Raw genomic sequence first — 12,483 nt, forward strand, 5'->3', positions numbered from 1 at the left:
TTAAGGTCACAACTCATTTATACCCAGCTACAAAAAGTATACATGTTAGTTAAACCATGACTGATGAGGACTATGTAACATTGCATGGAGGCACACACATAGTTTTCAAGAAAGTGTCAAGTGAAAGTGTCACTGCAGAAAATGGACTTTCTGTAGACCATGGATACTGTAATGTAAGCCTGTCCACTGATTGGTTGAGCACAGGTGAAGAAAGATGGTGTGTGTAAGACATGCCAAGAGAAGAGAAGGGTGGTTTCGTCAATGGCACATGCTGGTATATCTGCACTTACAACAAATATGGGTCATCTACATCCAAAGAAGCACTCACAGTTAACTTTTTTTGTCTGTCTAAATATAAACTAGGATATAAATGTGTGGCGTGTGTGTGTACATTTCCATACACTGAGTATAGTGTGTATGGAATACACTGTTAACATGGTTATTAACATTACTGTCCCCAGGATCAAGAAGCAATCCTAGACAAAAATTCAATATTTCAAATCAGTTTAAAATTGTTATTTCTGATGCAGCAAGATCAAAATATTGCTTGATAATGTAAATTCCGGATAAGTTACTGTAGAACAAATTTCAGCTAAAATGAGAAAAAAGGACATGCCAGATTTAATGATTAAAATTTTGACTTGTTAGTCTGAGATAGTTTTATGATCCCTGGGTGTGATGTATATCATATCAGTATAAACATGCATACATTATATATAAGCTGAAGGCTCTGTCGTAAATTTGTGTATGTGTGATGCAGTAACCTACAGGTAATCTACATATTGAATTTCAATCCTCAGTTCGAAAAAAAAAAATAAATACCAGAAAAAATAAAAGACATTTACATATTTAGGTTGTTCCTTACCATCGTTAGTGTGCTACGCTTAATTAGTCTAATGTGTTTGATATTGTATGCTAATGATACGGCAGAGGCCCTTTAAATCCCAAGAGTGCTGGGTACTTTCTTCTGCAGTTATAACCTCCACAGTTTCCTACCTGACATTTTCTCAGTCAGCAATGACTTTAGGCGAGGCGATCGCATTTTTGGGGGCCCAAAATCAGCTTCATGTCTGCTCAAATTGGTCATTTTTGAGATGGTAAACCGGCAAAATTTTGAACAGGTCCTCATTTACAGTAGGATGCCCTGTAGAAGTAAGTGTTGAGACAACAACAACAAAGAAATTAACATATGTTCATATCTTACAAATGTTGAAATGGATGTATACCTTTGTAGATTATACATTCAGTGTGGTGATGAACTTGGTAGTCCGATCACACTGTTGAGTGATACAGATATATATTGTTTACATTCATTCAATGGCCATGCTGACCTCTTGGTACCCATGGTAGGTGTGTAGATGCCTCAAGTGTGCAGTGTATTGAATTGAATACATCTGCACTGGCGCCATTACATGTGTATGTCAACGTGCCCCACAGCAGGACTTGGTTCACCGAGTTTACCACGATCAGTGAGGTTATTGATAGTCATCAGAGCTGGTATTACAGGCTGCAGTCATTTTCGTCATTAATTTGATAGTAGGTGTAGATTAAATTCATGGACATTTTTTCTACTCAGGCTGTTATGGATGTGTTTGTACTGTTTTGTCACATTAAGAGTAGATTAAAGGTGTGTACCCCTAGCTACGCTTATTTAGAATGATGCTGCACCCTGCATCTAACATGTCCATCCTGCCCTTTTTGTTTTAACACAGTATAACTAGATAGGTACTGAAATGAATGAATGGATAATTATGGCTTAATGCGTCATTGGCAATATTTCAGCAATATTACGGTGAGCAATAGGAAATGGAAATTGCCACCCTGGCCCTATTTTGACGAATGTTCTTTTGCATCCTGCCCCTTTTGATTTCTAGCTAGCTATGTTTAATAAATGTTGTCTGCTGGCTTCTCCAGTTATTACAGGAGATTAAGGATGTTTTCAGAATGAAGATAATTCACTGTGTATTTATAACATTAAATATTTCACAAGTCTAAGGTACTGTACATATAACACTGTACAAAAATTGTCAATCGCTCATCTGTCTTTGTTGTTACATGTAGCTGTGGATTGTGGTGGGATTCCTCCCACCATACTACTGGCCACCATCATATAAGTGAAATATTCCTGAATACGGCTTGAAACAGCGATCAGATAAATAAATAATCTTTGTTTGTAGAACATTGTGAAGTCATTGATGGTGGACTTTGTTTATGTTTAAAAAAATGTAGGGCAGGTTTGGCATCAAAGTGATATAAAATCCAAGGAGAAGAAATCGTGGTGTTTTCAGCAAATTCTGGACTGCCTCGATGTGTGCAGTTTGTGTGTACTCAGTGTAAATGAATGGTATACGTGGATGTACATGCTGTATGGTTAGGTCTGAATGTACACCTGTATAATATGTTACACAAAGCATAAAACAATCGGCCACAATGGCTCAGTTGGTCGAGTGTCTGCTTTGGGGGCGGGAGATTCAGGGTCAATCCTGGGTCGAGTCACACCTAAGACCTTAAAAGAGGAAGTTGTAGCTTCCTTGCTTGGCAATCAGCGTTCAGGGGAAGTGCAACGACTGGTTGACCCTTATCAGTATAATGGCCCAGGTGGTGCGGCTTACTTGCCTTCGGTAAGTCGTCTCAGTGAAGCAACACTAGATAAAAGAGTGGTGGAAATCCATCCTGCAACAAGGAGGCATATTAAATGCAGCCAAAGAACTCATTCATTGTCTTGCGGCTGAAAAATTGTTAAGTATGAAATTAAATCCCAAGCGGTCAACTCACAAAAGTTTTCCGTATGTTTTGGTACGACTGGCTCTTGCAGACCATGAAACATGCATTCTTGCTCAGTGAGATGTGAGCGTGTGTATTTGTTTTGTCACACATATGGACAATCCCGTGAATACACTCTCCCCCCCCCCACCCCCCACCCCCGCTGTGCCCAAGTACAAAAAATCACAACTAGATACACTTTGCAGAATAATAGGCTAAACTATACATGAAATACAGTACGTGTTATGTACATGTACCCTAGTTCATCAACCTTTTCAACTGCTGCAACCAATATTTTGAGACGTCCGAGAGAACTATGGGGCGTGGAGAAATAATTTGTACAGTGTTATGAAGCTTGCGCCTTTAGTGCCACAAACAGATCATTTTAGTGTCACTTTCTGATATGATAACTGTATGCATAAATTCCACTTAAAAATGTTATAGATTGATAAGGTTGGAGATTTACAGTACATGTACCTGTACCTGTAATACATTTTACTTACGTATGCGTGCAAGTTTTTGACCAATCAGTGAAATCAATCATTTGTCGTAATGCCTAAAGAAGTGTACATTGCAGTGACTAAAAAAAATGGTTATTGGTGCATGATTCATAGCTCCAGCTGACTTGTGTTGCCCTTGAGCCCTAGGGGTAGGCTGTCAGATTTGTACAGGTATCGTAGCCAAAGGCAAAGTTAATATCTATGATTTATCTATATTGCATCACATTTCCCACTGTTTAATAAAATACTCATGTAAATGATGGGCTAAATGCATAAATGCTACACATGTACACGTAACGTTTTGCTGAATCCATTACGTTTAATTTGAGCAAAAATTTGAAGAGAAGGTGTCGTTGTTTGAAATAGTAAGGCGTTTAGTAAGAGAAAATCCTTAACCATAACATCTGATCTAGACCTGACCAGTGAAGGCTGCGTTTCCACAGACATGCGGTTGGACCTGACCAGCTAAGGCTGCGATTTCATGGACGTGCAGTTGGACCTGACCAGCTAAGGCTGCGTTTCCACAGACGTGCAGTTGGACCTGACCAGCTAAGGCTGCGGTTGGACCTGACCAGCTAAGGCTGTGTTTCTGCAGATGTGCGGTGGGAGCTGTCCAGCTAAGGCTGTGTTTCCACGGTGATGTGGTTGCGTTTGTATTACGTCTTGTGGGTTGGTGCATTTGTGACATTGTTCCCACGGCCCAGGCATTGACAACTGAGATTTTACTTTCGCCTTCAATCATCTGCTGCATTGAAAATATAACACGTTCAATCTGCTCTGCAATAATGCATGTACACTGTATTAAAAACTCAATCAGAGTCCGTGATAACACTCCAGCGTATTTATGTTATATCCATTCTCGGAAAAAATCAACGAATGATTAATCCCAAGTGCATTCACGTGTACACAGCATAAGGGAGTCTTTAGAATCAAGAAAACTCTACTAATGCTGGTAATTTTTACCACTTGTTTAAGCCTTCATAAAAATATCTGTACATGTTCCAAGTGTCTGAATGATGTCGTGTACCAAAATCATTTTCGTCATAGAGTTCCTGTTGACCTGATTGTGAAAGAGGGGTGTCAAATTGTCTAGTTGAATGACATAGTCTGAGCATTCGACAAATCGCATCCATGTAATGAAATAGGCCATATATTTTCATACAACTAGTTCATTTTGAGCCAATGAAACAATTCGCATTGTGTAAATGCGGCTTGACACAAGCATGTTCATGTTCTGAAGAAGAAATGGGCCAAATTATTTTGCCAGTCTGTAGAGAAGATCGCCAGTCATGTGAGATATTTGCCATTTGGCTTCAGCAAAGTCTGATCATTGTGCTACACAAGACGCCTGATGGGTTCATATACATGTATCATGATATGGCTGTAACTTATACGTGTATTTTGGGGCTTCAACTTGTGCCATGGACCATGTGCTTTATACATGAATCATGGACTCTGATCATTGTGCTACACAAGACGCCTGATGGTTTCATATACATGTATCATGATATGGCTGTAACTTATACGTGTATTTTGGGGCTTCAACTTGTGCCATGGACCATGTGCTTTATACATGAATCATGGACTCTGATCATTGTGCTACACAAGACGCCTGATGGTTTCATATACATGTATCATGATATGGCTGTAACTTATACGTGTATTTTGGGGCTTCAACTTGTGCCATGGACCATGTGCTTTATACATGAACCATGGACATGGAGATTGCGCTTTAATGGTCTCTTACAAGGATTTGTGTTTGTGTTTGTTCGTCATACTGTGTGCTCTGTTGCATATAACTGTCTCTAGGTACCGGTATATTCACCAGTGACATGGTGTAGTACATCTTCGTGCACATGAGCATTCATTACTCTAAGTACATTTACATGTACATGTATCAAAGAAATGGACACAATATGGATCTATAGTGTGCAGACTGATTGAATGCATAGACTGTGTGCACTGTTGCAAAGAGTCTGCATGTACATACATGTATGATATACTCTGTAGGTAGTACAGTGATGCACAGTATTTTCCAGTAACTATAGGCCTACTATGTTGATCTGTGTGCGCAGTACATTTTAGATAGGCTTGCAATTCTCAATTAGCATATTGTAGTTGCAGACTATATAAATCTACATTAGTATCTATATGTATAAAATATGCCTCAAAAATGAATTTGATTTTACCACCATAATCTTCAGTGGAGAGTTCTTGTCATGTACCAGTGTACATGTACTTCAATTTCTAGGTACATGTATTTCCTTTTACCCATAATTTATGCTGACATAGAAAAACCACCAGTTATCTCTTCGTTGATCTGTATGTACTTGGCGGAGCTTCTCAGTAGCACACAGTATACATGTACACATACATGTAGGTCATTTTGATGAAAAAGTAGGGTGTTGGGAATAAAATGTCATGAATGTATAGTGTGAAACATGTGAATACGGCCAGTGTGACCCAAACTATTCTAACCTTCACATTCACAAGACCCTTATACATGTAGTCCAAACATGAACAGACAAAACTAAACAAAGAAGCCATATGGATTACCCTTATGATATAGGTATACAAAGTGGTGTTCATATTAGCTTTAGATCTCTGTGTTTGTCAGGGCTCTTTGATAACAGTTGGTACATACAGGACATTTGTTTTACCTGGACATTAAAGTGTGTAAATGTGGAGCTGGTCACTCCCCTTAGGCAAAAGACCGTATCCATAAGTCTAACTCAACCTCTGCTGAAAAGCCTGCACATTTGGCATACAGTGATGTAAACACAGCTGTTTAAAATAATCCTGGGCAACCAATGGAAACGGCCCTACTATCTCTTGACGGGAAGTCATAAACAGTCAAAGACATCTTTAGCTTACGACAATGATGCGATTCAATGTCCACGCCAAAGAAATGGAAATATTCTGTGGATTTCAAGGTATACTGTAAAATCTGTTTAGCACAACTAGTATCAGCAGTGAACAGTCGTGTTGTGGTAGCCCAGAGGCGTGATTTGACAACGGAAAGCAAGATCTCTGAAAGAGTTCCTGGAGTTTCCATTTTGTCTTCCCCTGGCGTTGTTTTGGCGATAGGAGAATGGGAATCAAGCAAGCCAAGACTGAGAGAGTGGCTTGGATGGCCGTCGATTGACAGCCATCTCCATGCATGTTTGTTGATGTAATTACACATGCTATGCGCAGTAGATGACAGAATGGCATCAGAAATGTATAGTATGCCATGTATGTATCTTATATCAGTAAGAAGTTGATCTTGGTTTTCTTAAAAATGTTGAGTCATGGAATATGGCGTGTACACATCTGTTGTGAACAAAACACAACAGAAGAGTGAAAATGCATCCTTAATGTGAAAACCATGCATTGACACATCTACAGTACATGTACACACAAATGTGATTTCTTTTCTTTTGTCATAATCCAAATGATATCAGACTAAGTAAAAGCATTTCATCTCAAGATCAGATATATAGTGTCAGTGTTTATTGTTTATCTTACTTTCCCATCTTGCTAAAGCAGGTATTTCATTTAAGGTTAACTGTTGAAATGTATATTTCCCTCACAATACCTTATGGAAAATGGTCTTAAAGAGATTTTTTGTCTGCAGCTTTCTTTAGAGCCCTTACTCCTTGCTCATATGACTGGTCACTTGGTGGCAGATATAATCTATATGAACTGCATGTCATTGTGTCAAACATGGGAAAGTTCATCAGCAACTTGCCAAAGGTTGGTGGTTTATATCAGCGACTCCACTCATAAAAAAATTCTTGAGTGTGGTTTTCAGCAGTCAGATAAATAAATAAACCAGGTACATTCAGTGTAAATCAACTGTACAGGTGTATAATACTGCTTGGCCACGCCATTTCTCTTTGATGTTTTCATAGAACGCCTGGTTTATTTCAGCTGCAGGTTTCAGGTAGAACACTTAGAACAGTAACCAGTACAAATATGAAGTGAAATAAATGATGGCTGAGTGAATCCCTCTTTGTAGTAAACATTTTTTCTTTGAGGACGGACAAACACACCCTTACTCCACCCTATTACCAACAGCTTCTACTTGTGTCTTATTTTTAATAGCAGGGTACAGGGCATGGCTCTGTGTTCAGGTGCTGAACTCCTAATTGCTGTGCAGGTTCAGTTCAGGAATGTTCAGATTCCCTTGCTCTCATTGTGACAATAAGTGGTTAAGTCTACATACATGTGGGTGTAAGGCCGTAGTACCATTCAGCGAGGCTTCTGTACTTAACACAAATTTACGTAACGTCTTAACTTTAGAGCTGTTTGTTTTTTGCTATCAGTATACATGTACAGATTTATTTTTGAGACAAAAGAGTACATATACATGAAGGTGTAAACTGTTCGGACAGCGATTAAAATAGTCACCTAAGATCTAGAATAAGGTCACAAGTTAAGACTACAACATGCTGCATGTAAGCTTATACAGATACACTGTATATATGTAGTTCCTGGTGTAACTTATTGTTACATCACACATATACTGCGTGTCAGATTCAAAGGGCAGTATGGCATGCAGTGTGTGAATTACATGTAATAACATGTGGATAGAGATAATAAATGAGACAGGAGGAGATGGGGGGAGGAGGGATACATGGTGCAGTGAGTGCACCCAGGGGGGTGGGGATTTATGTCTATCCACCAGTTCAGTCTTGTTTATTCCTGTCCCCATTATTTTTTTATGTATTTACCTCACTGGGTCTCTCCTGATCATCAGTGTTTAAGAGAGGGAGCGACCTTCACCCTTCACCCTGTTCACACAACCCTGTGATTGGCCTGATACAGTAAGCACACTGACTGGCGGCCCTACAGATACAAGCACATGGCTTTGCTATAACTCAGCCTAAGCATAACACATCTGTACTGGAGAGGAATTCCATTCAAGTTTAGCTAATCCTGCACCAATCCATAGAACATCACACACAGTGAAAATGGTTGCTTTTTGTGGGTAAGTTTTCTTTTTACACATATACGTACCTACATCTACATGTAAGTGTATGTACTGACCCCAGAGTGAAAACACTCACCACACCGCAGAGAATTTACATGTACATGTACATGTGGAACACGTGTGTGGTTACATAAGCATGTGGAACATATGTGGTTACACGTTCATGTATTTGTTGGGGCTTATGACTTCCTTGCACAAATAACTTATATGTAGGTGGTAATTTTCCTTTTATGCACACAAACACTTGTACTTGGGTACGTGTACATGTATGTAGATATAGTATATCAAAGCACGCGTGTGTGTGCACATGTACATCTAATGTGCTACTGTGAGCTGTGCATTTACATCTACGTGTATTTATTTGTTTATTTAATTGGTGTTTTACGCCATACTCAGAAATATTTCACTTATATGATGGAAGCCAGCAGTATGGTGGGAGGAAACCAGAAATGCCGGAAGAAACCCATGGTCGTCTGCAGGTTGCTGGCAGACCTTCCTACGTGCAGTTGGAGAGAAAGCCAGCATGCATCTGCATGTATTGTGCTATAGTGGGCTGTACTTGTACATGTATATTGTCCTAACAAACTAATTTAGTAGTAACTATCCTAAGGTAACAGATAAAGGTAAGAGCCGTGTCTCCTCAGCTCATGTTTGTAACAACCCACATGCAGTTCATCAGCATGCGCCCTGCAGTGAACTAACTGTACATACATTTCCTGATATTTGAACTCTTGACCCTATGACAGCAGGTACATGTGCACGTACTGTGAAGCTCTAATTCATTTCAAGCTGTACATGTATAAAAAGTCTGGCTTCATCTGAATGAAAAGAAGTATACATGTACATGTGAGTACTGTGAAAAACACAGTGCTGATTTGAGCATGATAGTGTCCGTCACCTGAGGGGGGCATTTGTATTGAAGTAGGACAGTGCAGTGTCCATTATACATGTATACATGTACCTTCACATAGTGCAAGCTTGGTGACTCATAAACAACTCCTACATGTCATATCATATGTATGAGCTGCACTAGTCAGACTAGTAAACAGAGCTGTGCAGTGAATCTCTGTTAATAATGTCTGTAGTGCCCACAAGCTTTAACGAGTATTCATGTACTTGGGTACCTGGTTGCGGGATTACGAGGCAAACTTAGAGTGAAGTCAGAATTTTAAATCACTTTAAACTTGCTATTTCTTATGTAACAAGGTCAAAAATATTGCTTGACAATGTATATTATGGGTAAATTATTGTAAACCAAATTTCAGCTAAAATCACCTAAAGGAACAGACCAATATTAAAGACTGAAATTTTGAGTTAAATCAAAGATGGCTTCATGATCCAAAGGCCTGAATATTTTTAGTCTGTATAGATCTACATGTAGGTGCATGTATATATTCTTGTCCACTAAGAGCCAGTGACAAGTGTGGTTTGTTGTGATCTAGCCCAAGACCTCAGTCTAAGGGTGGCTTATGTACCTATACACTGATACTCTGATCTACCCCTAACCCTGTATTAAAAGATTACAGCCGAAATCCTTGGCTAGTTATGATCAGGTGTGTGACGTTTGATGTTTGATTTCCTTGTCTGTCTGTAATGAACCTGTGAACAGGATTTACAAAGGTGCAGTGTATTACTGCGGATTGACCGTTTTACTTGAACGGTGCTTACCCAGCTTGAACTCAGTGGTGTGAACGGATAAAACTGTTTTAAGAATGGAGGCTGGATTGACCTCTACAAAGGCCGGGTCAGCTAGGCTAAGGTCACACTGATTGTGTCAGTCTGCTACTAGGAAACAACTACTGCTGTCATGCATGTACATATTACATCATGGTGAGATTAATAGCACTGTACAGACATCATTATGAACATACTGTATTTCACATAAAGTTTAACATTTTTCAGGTGACACATTTTCCTTGATTCTTACTGATTCATCCACCTTATAGGGCCACTTAAGAGTTGTGAAGCGTTGTTAATTTCTTATCGGAAACACTTAAGCATCATTGTCAGGTGTATCACGTAAAGACCTTTATGTGGTACTGAAAGTGCATTTTTACATAAGTAAAATACAGTTTTTATGTACATGTATATATACAACATGTATATATCAGAGGCAAATCTCAAGTTTATCTACAGGGCCCAATTGTTTGAAAGTGTATTAAATAAGTGAAGTCATGTTTTATATTTAAAATCTTAGTCAAACTAAGCAGCCTATATGCACTTGTCCAAAGTCAGAGTATGACAGTAGCAGTTTTATTATATGTTGCTACGCAATTATTTTGGGCTAAGTACAAAATTGAACACTTGGCTTAGAATTAAAGCTGGTATGAAGTATTAAAACGGTTTTGAACAACCAGGCCCTGGCTTTTCCCAGATACCAGCAGGGCTGAAGACAAAGAATTACATTCCTCTCTCAGTTTTGTTGTTTAGGGTTGTGTTTTATTGACCAGTGCCGATACCATTAGTATTATAAAGGTATATAGTGTAGGTGATTGATATCGTGCTCCAGGCATGGGTTCTTGCCCAGTCATGCCAGTTAGCAAAATTTAGCCTATGAGAGACCTCAGATGTACACTCTCCACGCCAGTAGAGGTTCTGTTTATGTGCTAGCCTCTATTGGTGTAGGGCATGCATGTACCACTAGGCCTGTCAGGCATCACAGATGTTTCACTTGTGCTCTGCTTCTGGCAGATGATGGTTTTTTAAGCCTCTGGGGAAAAAATTTCAAAAAGTTGTTGGTTTGGAGTAACAGTAGGCTTGCTTATGAATATTGGGTGTGCAGGTACGGTGGGTTGGCTTATAATGGATACATGTATGTTGTCAGAACTGAGTGGAGTTAGGTGAAAATCTGACGGAATCAAAGTGAAATTTACATGTAATCTTTGTGGCATTTCGGCAAGGTTTTTGTGTTTTACATCCTGATTCTGATCATCCTTTACATCCTGGTTCTTTACAACCAATTCATATGCATGTACATGTACTATAGGATTTTATAAGGTTTAGTTTTTTTTGACTTATTTGGGAATCTGGACAAGTCGTGGCAGAGTGTGAGTCAGAACCAATTTCGCCCCACCCAAAAGTTGCAGATTTTACCTGAGTTTTCAGATGTCTATTGATTTTAAAAAGGTGCTGTGAAATGTAAGTTTCAGCACCAAAAGTAACATTTTATGACATTTGTTAGCCTCAAAATGTGCACTTGTTGGGGTCAACATTTGCTGTATATTGTGTGCTAAGCATAGTGCAATTGACACATGTACATGGTGATGGATGTATATAGATTCATTGACATATGCAGTTCTTTCACAAGAGCTCGAGCATTGCCAGATGTGGAGGCAGGTGCTCTAAGGCCTTTCCCATTCCAGATGGTGAAATGTTTTGCTAGGACAAATTCTTCTGATGTTAAAACAACAACAACAATGAAAAAGTACATGTACACATGTATATGAAATGAATGCATACGTAGATGTTTTTCAAATGTGGGTCCATCCTTAAAAAATTCTTTGTTGTGCATAACCCAGCAGGACCCTATGATCAGAAGATATAAATGAGGTCTGTAGGGAACCGATTTTAATTCTGGTGAATTAAAAATATAGGGATTTCAAAGAAATCTATAGTTACACCCAATGTAAGAGAAAGTTTTAAGGATGACTTGAATCTTGGAAATCTTGACAGGTTGGTCACTGTTGTTACATGTAAATTACAACAGTTTCTGGTTTGGAAGGCCTTCAAGCCAGCTGGCAGGAAGTGTGATATGTACACATGTATGCTACCTGGAGAGTTTTTGTATGTATACAAATATGTGTACCCTCACAACATTTTCGTTAGGGCACCAGCTCAGCTGACATTATGTAAATGCATTACCTGTGCCCTGATTCCTCAACAATTTCTCGTATGAGCAGTGCAATTCATGCACATTGATATTGGAGACAAAACTGTATTGGTTGGATTGGCCAGTTTTAGGGCTTTACGAAAAATATAATGTTATCTGTCAACACAGAATAAAGCCTTTAGAATATGCTTGAATACACACCTTGCAAACATGCTAAAAGGTTGAAGAATTACAATACCGAAAATTTGATTCGGTTTGAGCTCATCGATTTTTGGCCCCAAATCTCCTGTATAGCCTCTTCAATTCATTTACACAAATACACCATACAAGTTTGTATGTGTTTTAAAACCATTGATGTGGGAGATTCAGTGAAAGGCTTGCATAATCACCTCAATATGGTCAGACCCTCAATCAAA

General features: G+C 39.0%; 1 protein-coding gene across 2 annotated transcripts in view; it reads left to right on the forward strand.

Moving 5' to 3' along the window:
• Positions 1–5,262: 5,262 nt before the first annotated feature.
• The window catches only part of LOC135481077 (glycerophosphocholine phosphodiesterase GPCPD1-like), a 32,208-nt gene continuing 24,987 nt past the window's right edge, over positions 5,263–12,483 (forward strand). The window contains exon 1 of one of the 2 annotated variants that reach the window (XM_064761009.1): positions 5,263–6,497. The gene's annotated coding sequence lies outside the window, so the exon portion shown is untranslated. Of the gene's footprint in view, positions 6,498–8,100; positions 8,236–12,483 lie in introns of those variants that run through there. The other variant, XM_064761008.1, reaches the window with a different exon arrangement.

Source organism: Liolophura sinensis, chromosome 13 (assembly GCF_032854445.1).
Source record: "Liolophura sinensis isolate JHLJ2023 chromosome 13, CUHK_Ljap_v2, whole genome shotgun sequence".
NCBI classification, from domain to species: domain Eukaryota; kingdom Metazoa; phylum Mollusca; class Polyplacophora; order Chitonida; family Chitonidae; genus Liolophura; species Liolophura sinensis.